Source organism: Rattus norvegicus, chromosome 11 (assembly GCF_036323735.1).
Source record: "Rattus norvegicus strain BN/NHsdMcwi chromosome 11, GRCr8, whole genome shotgun sequence".
NCBI lineage: Eukaryota > Metazoa > Chordata > Mammalia > Rodentia > Muridae > Rattus > Rattus norvegicus.
Genome location: NC_086029.1, coordinates 61488370 through 61497080, shown reverse-complemented (window position 1 = coordinate 61497080; position 8711 = coordinate 61488370).

The following is an 8711-nucleotide window of genomic DNA, read 5'->3' as shown; positions in this document are numbered from 1 at the left end:
TATTTACTCAAAAGAGGCTGAAGTAATATTTTTGAAAGGTGACTAATTACAGCTTATGCATTTCTCAAAATGATCTTTCTGAAATGAAAGACAGTTGGAATGGACCCTGGGAAGTGCAGATTTGGAACAATGATGGTTGTTTGCATTAATACTAAAGAATGGAAAAGGCGGAGGCTGAGGTACCTTGTGAAATGGGTGCAAGGTGGTCTGGTAGATGACAAGGATAGGCCAAAGTTTAACTGTGATATGACTTTTAGTCCTTTGGGTAGGAGTGTTCCTCCTGCGTGCATGTCTGATTTTCACATTCGTGACTAGCATCCATGGAACCAAAGAACAATGTCACATCCCCTGAGACTGGAATAACAAATGGTTGGTAGCTTTAGTGTATGAGGAATCAAACCTAGATCATCAACCTTGAGCATCTCTATCTCCAGGTGAGGTAATACCTTTTGTCTAGGCAGACACTGTGCAAAAACTGCCTATTTTAAGTACAGAGTAATACTGCCCACAAAGGGACAAATTATGCAGAATAATTGACAGATAATCTCTGCCAAGACAGGGTAATCAGCCCTTCAAATTTCTACGTTTCAAGAGTCTGACAGTTGATTTTGGGCCAGAAGGCTGAAGACTTGTGCTCACATATTTCTAACAGAGGACTGTGCTAGTGGATATTTGTCTGTAACACCTCTCAGTTCTAAAAGCCATGCTAGGCTTCCTATGTTTCTAGATAGTTAGTCTTTCTCTAATTTCTGACGGGGCTGACAACTGATTATAGTCTCATAGCCTGTCAGGCTCTTTAACTTTGAAAATACATATTTTATTAGATAGTTATCAGATAGCATACAGGATAGCCAGGATATAACATAGATTTTAAGCCTTTCTTAAGCTGGAATAGATAACTAAATGTTCTGTTTAACTGATAAAATGTTGGACTGGACGTTAGGTATATTTCATGCTTTTAATTAGGAAATGATAATAGTTGTGCTTAGCTTATATTTGAGAGAAAAGGCTTTTTTTCTTAATGAGACAGAAAGCATGAAATGTAGGATGATGTCATTATGCAGGTGAAGGCAGGTACAAGATAGAACGAGGCCTGTCATTGGAAGAGAAAGAAGGATGGGCGGGAGGATAGTTTTAGAGAGGAGGAAGAAACCAAAGAGAGAAGAGGAGAGCAGTTGAGAGAACATGGAGACAGATGTTAAGGTTCCTCCCTGCACATTTACAGGTTGTTATGAATATCCTTAAGGGATGGATGTGTACAGGGCTTTGAACGTCTAGCTGGGCAATTATATCTTATCAATTGGATCAAAGGTTTTTGTGTTATGTGTTCTTTCATGTGGCAACTTAATTGAATTCAATAGAGTTTGTGGTGGCTGGAGACACTGGACCACCACAGAATTGGGATGTGTATGTTTGGCATGATGGCAACCTGCCTTTGGAACTAGATGGGTAGAGAGATTGTTGCCAGGCTCAGAGAGTAGCCATAGGCAGTGTGATATGGGATGGAGCAAAGCAGGTGAGATGCTTTGCTGACTGAGATAAAGAATCTAGCAAATGTCCTGGGACATTATGGTGCTGGATCTAGTTTGGGGTAAAAGAAATCTCCAGTTTTAATTTTACAGCAACATATAGTGAGGAAATGCTGGACCATATCAGGACCAAAAACACTGCTAGGAAAACTCCAAACTCTGCATCTTCACGTCTGTTTTCAAAATGTGCTTCACATCTCCAAGTCCTTTGAGCTTTGTTGACTATAACATACTTCTTTCTCTTGGGCTGATTCCATTACATTTTAGCAGATTACTTCATAAGGTATGCTACAGCTCTGGCATTCTAACCTCTTGGGTTGTCCACGGTAATCCAAGCTTTACCTGTACAGCTTTACACATTGGCCTTTCTGCACCTCCATGCAGGAACACACCTGCCCATACCTGGCCTCAGCAAATTTCCTTAGTGGAAAAGGGAGATTCCATAACCCATTAATTCTATTTTTTTGACTCTAAAGCCAGAGTCACATGGCCAAAGCTGTCAAGTTCTATTGCTGGAGCTGAAACATGACTTCTTTGTTCTATTATATTTTTACCAGCTTTCTGTTTTCAGTAATTTCCTAAGATTGGCTGGCCTGGAACTTGCTTTGGAGACTGACCTTAAACTCAAAGATCTTCATGCCTCTGTCTCCTGAATGCTGAGATTAAAGACTTGAACCTTTATGCCTAGACCAAGCATTTCTTTAGCTCCTTTTCATGAAATGAAGCTTAGCGAGGTAGTATCTTTCTCCAAGGTCACGACTCCCTTAATTCCATTTAATATCCTTGAGACATCTCTGGTACCAATGGTTTAGCTTCATTCCAGTTCCAGTGCCCCTTTAATCTGTGAACATTACATTTTGTATTTTTTTCTAAGCTTGTCCCATTTTATCAAATGCTCTCCATAACAGTGAACCACAATATAGAGTCTATACTAGGCTGCTTTGAGATTTCCTTTGACAAAGCAATGAATCTAAATCTCTTATCTTGGCCTCAGGCAGACATTTTAGACAAAGGCTAAATAGTAGACACATTCTTCATCAAAATGTCCCAAGAAAGACCTTTTGGCAACACATTAAAATTTTTCTCCTTTGAAACCTCTTCAGTCAGTTTCTCACAGTTCAAGTCTCTTTCAGCAGCACTCTCGTCCATGTTCCTAATACATGTTGAATTCAATCCTGCTTAAAATATTTTACTGCTTTTACTGGTACCAACTTTTAGTGTTTCATTGTTGTCAAGAGACACTAAGACTAAGGCAACCCATATAAGCATAAACATTTAATTAGGGCTGGCTTGCAGTTTCGGAGGATGAGTCTATTATTACCCTGATGAGAAGCATGGTGGCATGCAGATGACATGGTGCTGATGATCGAGCTTAGAGTTCTACATTTTGATCCACAGGAAGTATAAGAAAAATGTCTTCCACACTGGGCACAGCTTGAGCATATATGAGATATCAAATTCTGCTTGCACAGGGATATTCCTGTAGCAGTTCACATTTACTCCAGAAAGGCCACACCTTCTGACATTGGTATTCGCTGTGATCAAGCATTCAAACATGAGGCTATGGTGGCCACCACAGCACATAATACATAATAAATTCATATGTAATTCATATCTAATTCACATAGATTCTTCAATATGTAAACTAGCTTAAAGCTGATTATTTTTCTCTCTTTGGTTTGCCCAATTCTAGTCTCCACATTTTGGAAGCCATTGTATACCTCTTATACCAGTTGCATGACTAGATTTTTGAGTCCTATAATAGATCTACATTTCTGTGTATATGCAGTTATCTCACTGTCTCTAATTTTTTTCCCTTCTCAATTCTATCCATTTCATTTATGACTCCTCACCTGCTGTGAAGAATCCTATGTCAAATTTGGTTAGTCTATCTAATTTGCTTACTTTTGATTTATTTACTTATTATTTATTTATTTATTTATTTATTTATTTATTTATTTATTTATTTTTATACTCCAGATTTTATTCCCTCCTGGCCCACCCCTTGACTGCTCCACATCCCATATCTCTGCCCTCCACACCTCTACTCTTCACAAGGATGTCCCCAGCCCACCAGATCTCTAAGATTCCTGGGGCCTCCAGGCTCTTGAGGGTTAGGTGCATATTTTCTGACTGAATCCAGTCCTAGGAGTCCTCTGCTATACATGTGTTGGGAGCCTCATATCAGCTGGTGTATGGCTGACTGGTTGGTGAGCCCATGTCTGAGAAATCCTAGAGGGTACAGGTTAATTGTGACTGCTGGTTCTTTTACAGGGTTGTCCTCCTCCTCAGCTTCCTCCAGCTATTTCCTAATTCAATCAGAGGGGTCCGCAGCTTCTGTTCATTGATTGGGTATACATATCTGAATCTGACTCTTTCAGCTTCTTGTTGGGTCTTTTTGAGGGTAATCATGATAGGTCCCTTTTTGTGAACACTCCATAGACTCAGTAATAGGGTCAGGTCTTGGGTCCTCCCCTTGATCTTGAACCCACTTTGGGCCTATTACTTTTCCTCAGGCTCTTCTCCATTTTCATCCCTGCATTTCTTTCAGATAGGAAGAATTATGGATCAGAGTTTTGACTGTGGGATAACAACCCCATCCCTCACTTAATGCCCTGTCTTTCTGCTGGAGGTAGATTCGATAAGTTCCCTCTTCCCATTGTAGGGCATTTTATCTAGGGTCCCCTCTCCTTTGAGTCCTGAGGATATCTCATTTCCTAGGTCTCTGGTTCATTATAAAGTGTCCTCCCAACCTCCTTCCTCCCCAGGTTGCCTGTTTTCATTCTTTCTACTGGACCTCAGAGATTCAGTCCTTTTTCTCTACCCAATACTAAATCATGTTCCCCTCTTCTCCCACCCCTGTCTCCTTTCTTTTCCCTGTCTCTCCCTCCCTCCCTCCTTGAGGTTGTGTTCTTTTCCCTCCCAAGTGGGACTGAGGTGTCCTCACTTGGGCCCTTCAGCTTGTTGATTTTCTTTAGTTCTATGAACTATATCTTGAATATTCTGTACTTTTTTTCCTTTATGACTACAAAAACGTTACAGTAACATTGTAACAAATTTCTGTGTGATGGGTTCTAAAATGGAAGCTATAATTGCTACTCCTCTAACAAAGTAAAAAGAAAGAAAGAAAAGAGTTTGCTTATTGGGGCTCAGATGCTGGCTTTTCTGTCAACTTAATAATTTACTGCTAATAGGAAATAAGAGTTGAGAAAATTGGAGGAACATGGTTGTATGTATAGCTTGTCAAAGTGTATGCTTGCTTTAGACAGTTATTGGTGGAATCATAAAAAAAGAAGAGAGATGAGGGAAACTATGGTACGTACACTGAGGTAGACAGACAGAATGAGGCAAAAAAGCACATAGGATATGACAGACACAGGAATGCTAATATTATTCTTTAAGAGAATTCAATTGTAAATGCACTGGTAAAATTTTTGGTCTTCTTATTCACACTTCCTCTTCTTGATCAATAACTTATAACTATTTGGAAGTGTCTATTTATTAGACATGTCAAATGTTTTCTCATGCTTTTCATTAGTGTTCTTTCTCCTCACAGTTCTGCAGTATTCCCATTGCACCTTCAATTAATTTAAATGCTACATCTATTTCAAATATTGCTTAACTGCAAGACTAGGTCTTATGTCCTCTTTTAAAAATTAACGCATGAATTCTCGATTTTGTTTTTTGGGAATAGCACTAATTTTAGTCAATTTGTTTTGTGTATGTGATTTTTTTTGGAGTTTCAAGTGGGGACTATGTGCACACAGTATAAACAGTATATTATTATGATAAATCCCATATCCTAGTCCTATGCACAGTTTTAGTTTTCCATTATACAATAAGAATAATTAAGATTAGAGGATTTATACTAGCCTCCTCTATGTTTTTGCCCCTCATAATACAATAACTTTCAGAATTGTTTTTATCATAGAAATTTAGAGCATATCATAAGTTAACACAAAACATAAACTTTAAAATTTTAATGTAATTGCATACAGTAGAACATGGTATACACCATATATATATATTTAAATTTTTAACGTGTTTGCTAGAACTACACACAATGAAACCTAAAGTGTGTATCATTTAGAACTTATACTCACATTATTATATGAAATATATAACTCTGAATTGCAAATTATATCATTTAACAGGGAAAGCTGAAGCAACAGGCAGAAATGCATCATTTTTCTAATAACATGTCTTCATTAATTTTAGGTGAAATATGACAGTCACATAAATCTGTGTGCTGAGTGATTTTTGGAGATGAATCCTAAAATTAGAATTTCAAATCTCATGTTGTATGACTAACATATCTGTTTTATTTTCACACTTTACATGACATGGTTAATTATATTGTGGGAAACATTCAGATTTTTCTAGGGGAAGGAAGAAGATGACTTTTGCCTTGGAATAAAATCAAATAGCTCTCAAGAGAAATGTCTCTGAATCTGTCTAGAACAACACATTATCTGTAACATCTAAGGCATGATTGTCATGACTTTATCCCATATAATTTTCCCAGAAAGACTGACTCATGGAGGTGCAAAATACTTTATAGTTTTGTCTCCCTAGATATTTAGGTGTAGACAAAAAACTTACTTGAAGGTACCAAGTAGCATTTTAAAACTTGATTTTAAATACAACTATTGTTATAGGAGGTTGCTAAGTCCTATCAATGTGAATAAAAATAGACTATAATTGTATATGTTTATGTATTTTAAATTATGTAATTTATAATTAATTTTATATTTTATATTTTATATATATTTTTGATTATATTATATAATGTACATTGTATAAAATTACAGTTACTTTAGTGATCATGTTTTTATACATATGCAAATATCAGATTTTGAAACATATAACAATTGCATGTAACTATTATCACAAAAATTTAAAGTCTAGCAAGTATGCACAATTCGTATCTACTTGAGTAATTTTAACATTTTAATAATTGTTTCTGGTATATAATTTGCTCTGTCAGTGATGATTTCTATTGGAGAGTTGCATGTCTAACTAAAATTAAATTAGGATATTTAGCTATCTTCTAGAATTAATTAAAGGTCTTTTGATATGGTATCTATTAAATATTCTTTTTTATGTATTCCTAAGAAAACTACTGTTTCTACTGCTACTATTTTAAATGTATCACTATGGGGAAAATTCTTTCAGTTGAACCTACAGACACACACACACACACACACACACACACACACACACATGCACACACACACACATGTACACACACACAGTTAACTTTAACTGATGTCATTATTTTGCAATAATCACTATGGACAGTTTGAACTTAGAGAGACAAGTCAGTCTAGAGAGAAGGCCTCAATGAAGTACACAGAGAAAACATTTCTTCTGTAGACTTAGCATAAGCAATTACAAATTTGCTCTCAATGAAGCTGAAGGAGAACCACTGACATGGCTCCCCTCAAGTCTAAACCTGAGGAGGAGGAGAGCTGTTGAGATATGCTCCATTCCTAATACTGACGACACCTCTGTACCCAAAAAGTGTTCTTAGGTTCATGTCCAGAGGGAATGATCAATGTCTTACTGAGCATCAACCAAGGAAGAAAGACTGAGCAGTTTTCGTGTTCCAGTCAGACCTTTCTATTGCCATGATTACTGACTAAATGAGGCTCAGTGGTTCAACTTCAAGAGAAGACACTAAATAATGCTGTTCAAGGGCCTGGGTGACATATTTACTAATCACACTGATACGAAGTTGGCCACTTTGGGTATCTTTACCTAGCTCATTCAGTTTGACTGTTCTGTAGTATTTTGATACTTAGTCACATTAAAAATTCCATTCTCCTAAGAGTTGGGTGTCGCATTGCTGATTTTCATTATGAAAAATGTCACTTCAATAAATGCTCATACTCCTATGTGTGAAATATATTTTAGGATGAAATATAACTTTTAATTATGTTGAATTAAAAAAATAGGCTTAAAATCAATGTATACTTTAGTGTATGTTAATTTTTTTATCCTAAAAGGATCTTTTCGTATGTGTTTATGAAGGTAGCTCCTCACAAGCCTTCCAACAGCTGTTTACCTGATCTGCAACTTACCTTGGGTTGATGTGTGAGACACTAACTTTATTAATTTATTATTTGGTTACATTCTGATAGCATTCATTGTATACGTGATCTCAGAGTAATTATTTGTATTGTCTTCTCCATCATATGTAAGAATTTCACTGTCTGCATGCTTGCTTTTAAATTCTTCTCTTTTCTCTGTGTTCTTTCTCTGCAGTGTGTTTTAACTTGATTTTTAAACCTTTGTTATGCAATCTGTTTTTAAAAACATCTTTGCATTTTTTGCTTTCTACTTCATACAAGTGCATTTTGATCATTTGTTCATAGTCCCGTAAGTTGAGACTTTTATTGCAATTAGAATGTAGGTCATGGTTCCGTTATTTAATGCATATTTAAATGTATCATTTTTTATTTACAAACAGTATTTCAGTAACTTTAAATTAATTCAAATTATTTAGTAACTACTCAGTGATAATTTAGCAATGTGCTTTGCAGATTTTCTGTCACCTAAATCTCTCTGTGTGCTCTTATCTTTACAGTTGTACAACTGTCCAGCATTTCCTTTTCTATAACAGTTCTATAAATTTGCTTTGCATGTGGGTTGGTTTTTTTGTGGCTGTTGTTTTGCTCTTTGGAGACAGTTGAATGTAGCTCACGATAGCTTCCATCTAGCTATATATGTGGGAATGACCTAAGTCACATGCATATCTGACTGGCCTCCAACTATGTATGTAAGGATAACCTTGAAGTTCTGATCCCAGAATAAGAGCTAGGGATGACAGTCAGGCTTCACCATTCCAGCTCCATCACATTTCTTACATATTAATAGTCAGTAAATGTTTATGCATTTGTTTCCAAATATTATTGAATTTATTTTCTTATTTAACTGGCATTGCCTAGTGTTTTTGTTTGTTTTTTGTTTCTTTGTTTGTTTGTTTTTAGTAAACATCTATCTGGCTGGCATCCTTAACAAACTTATGCCTTTCAATTAGTCAAAATTCTCCTAAAAGTTTCAAGCATTGATTGTGTAGTTCATACCTGTCCTGGGTATTTGGGTGCATTTGAAAAAGGCAACACCAGTAGACTTTGCCTTTATGATGCTTACATTCTGTGAAAGAATAATTCAGTGTGC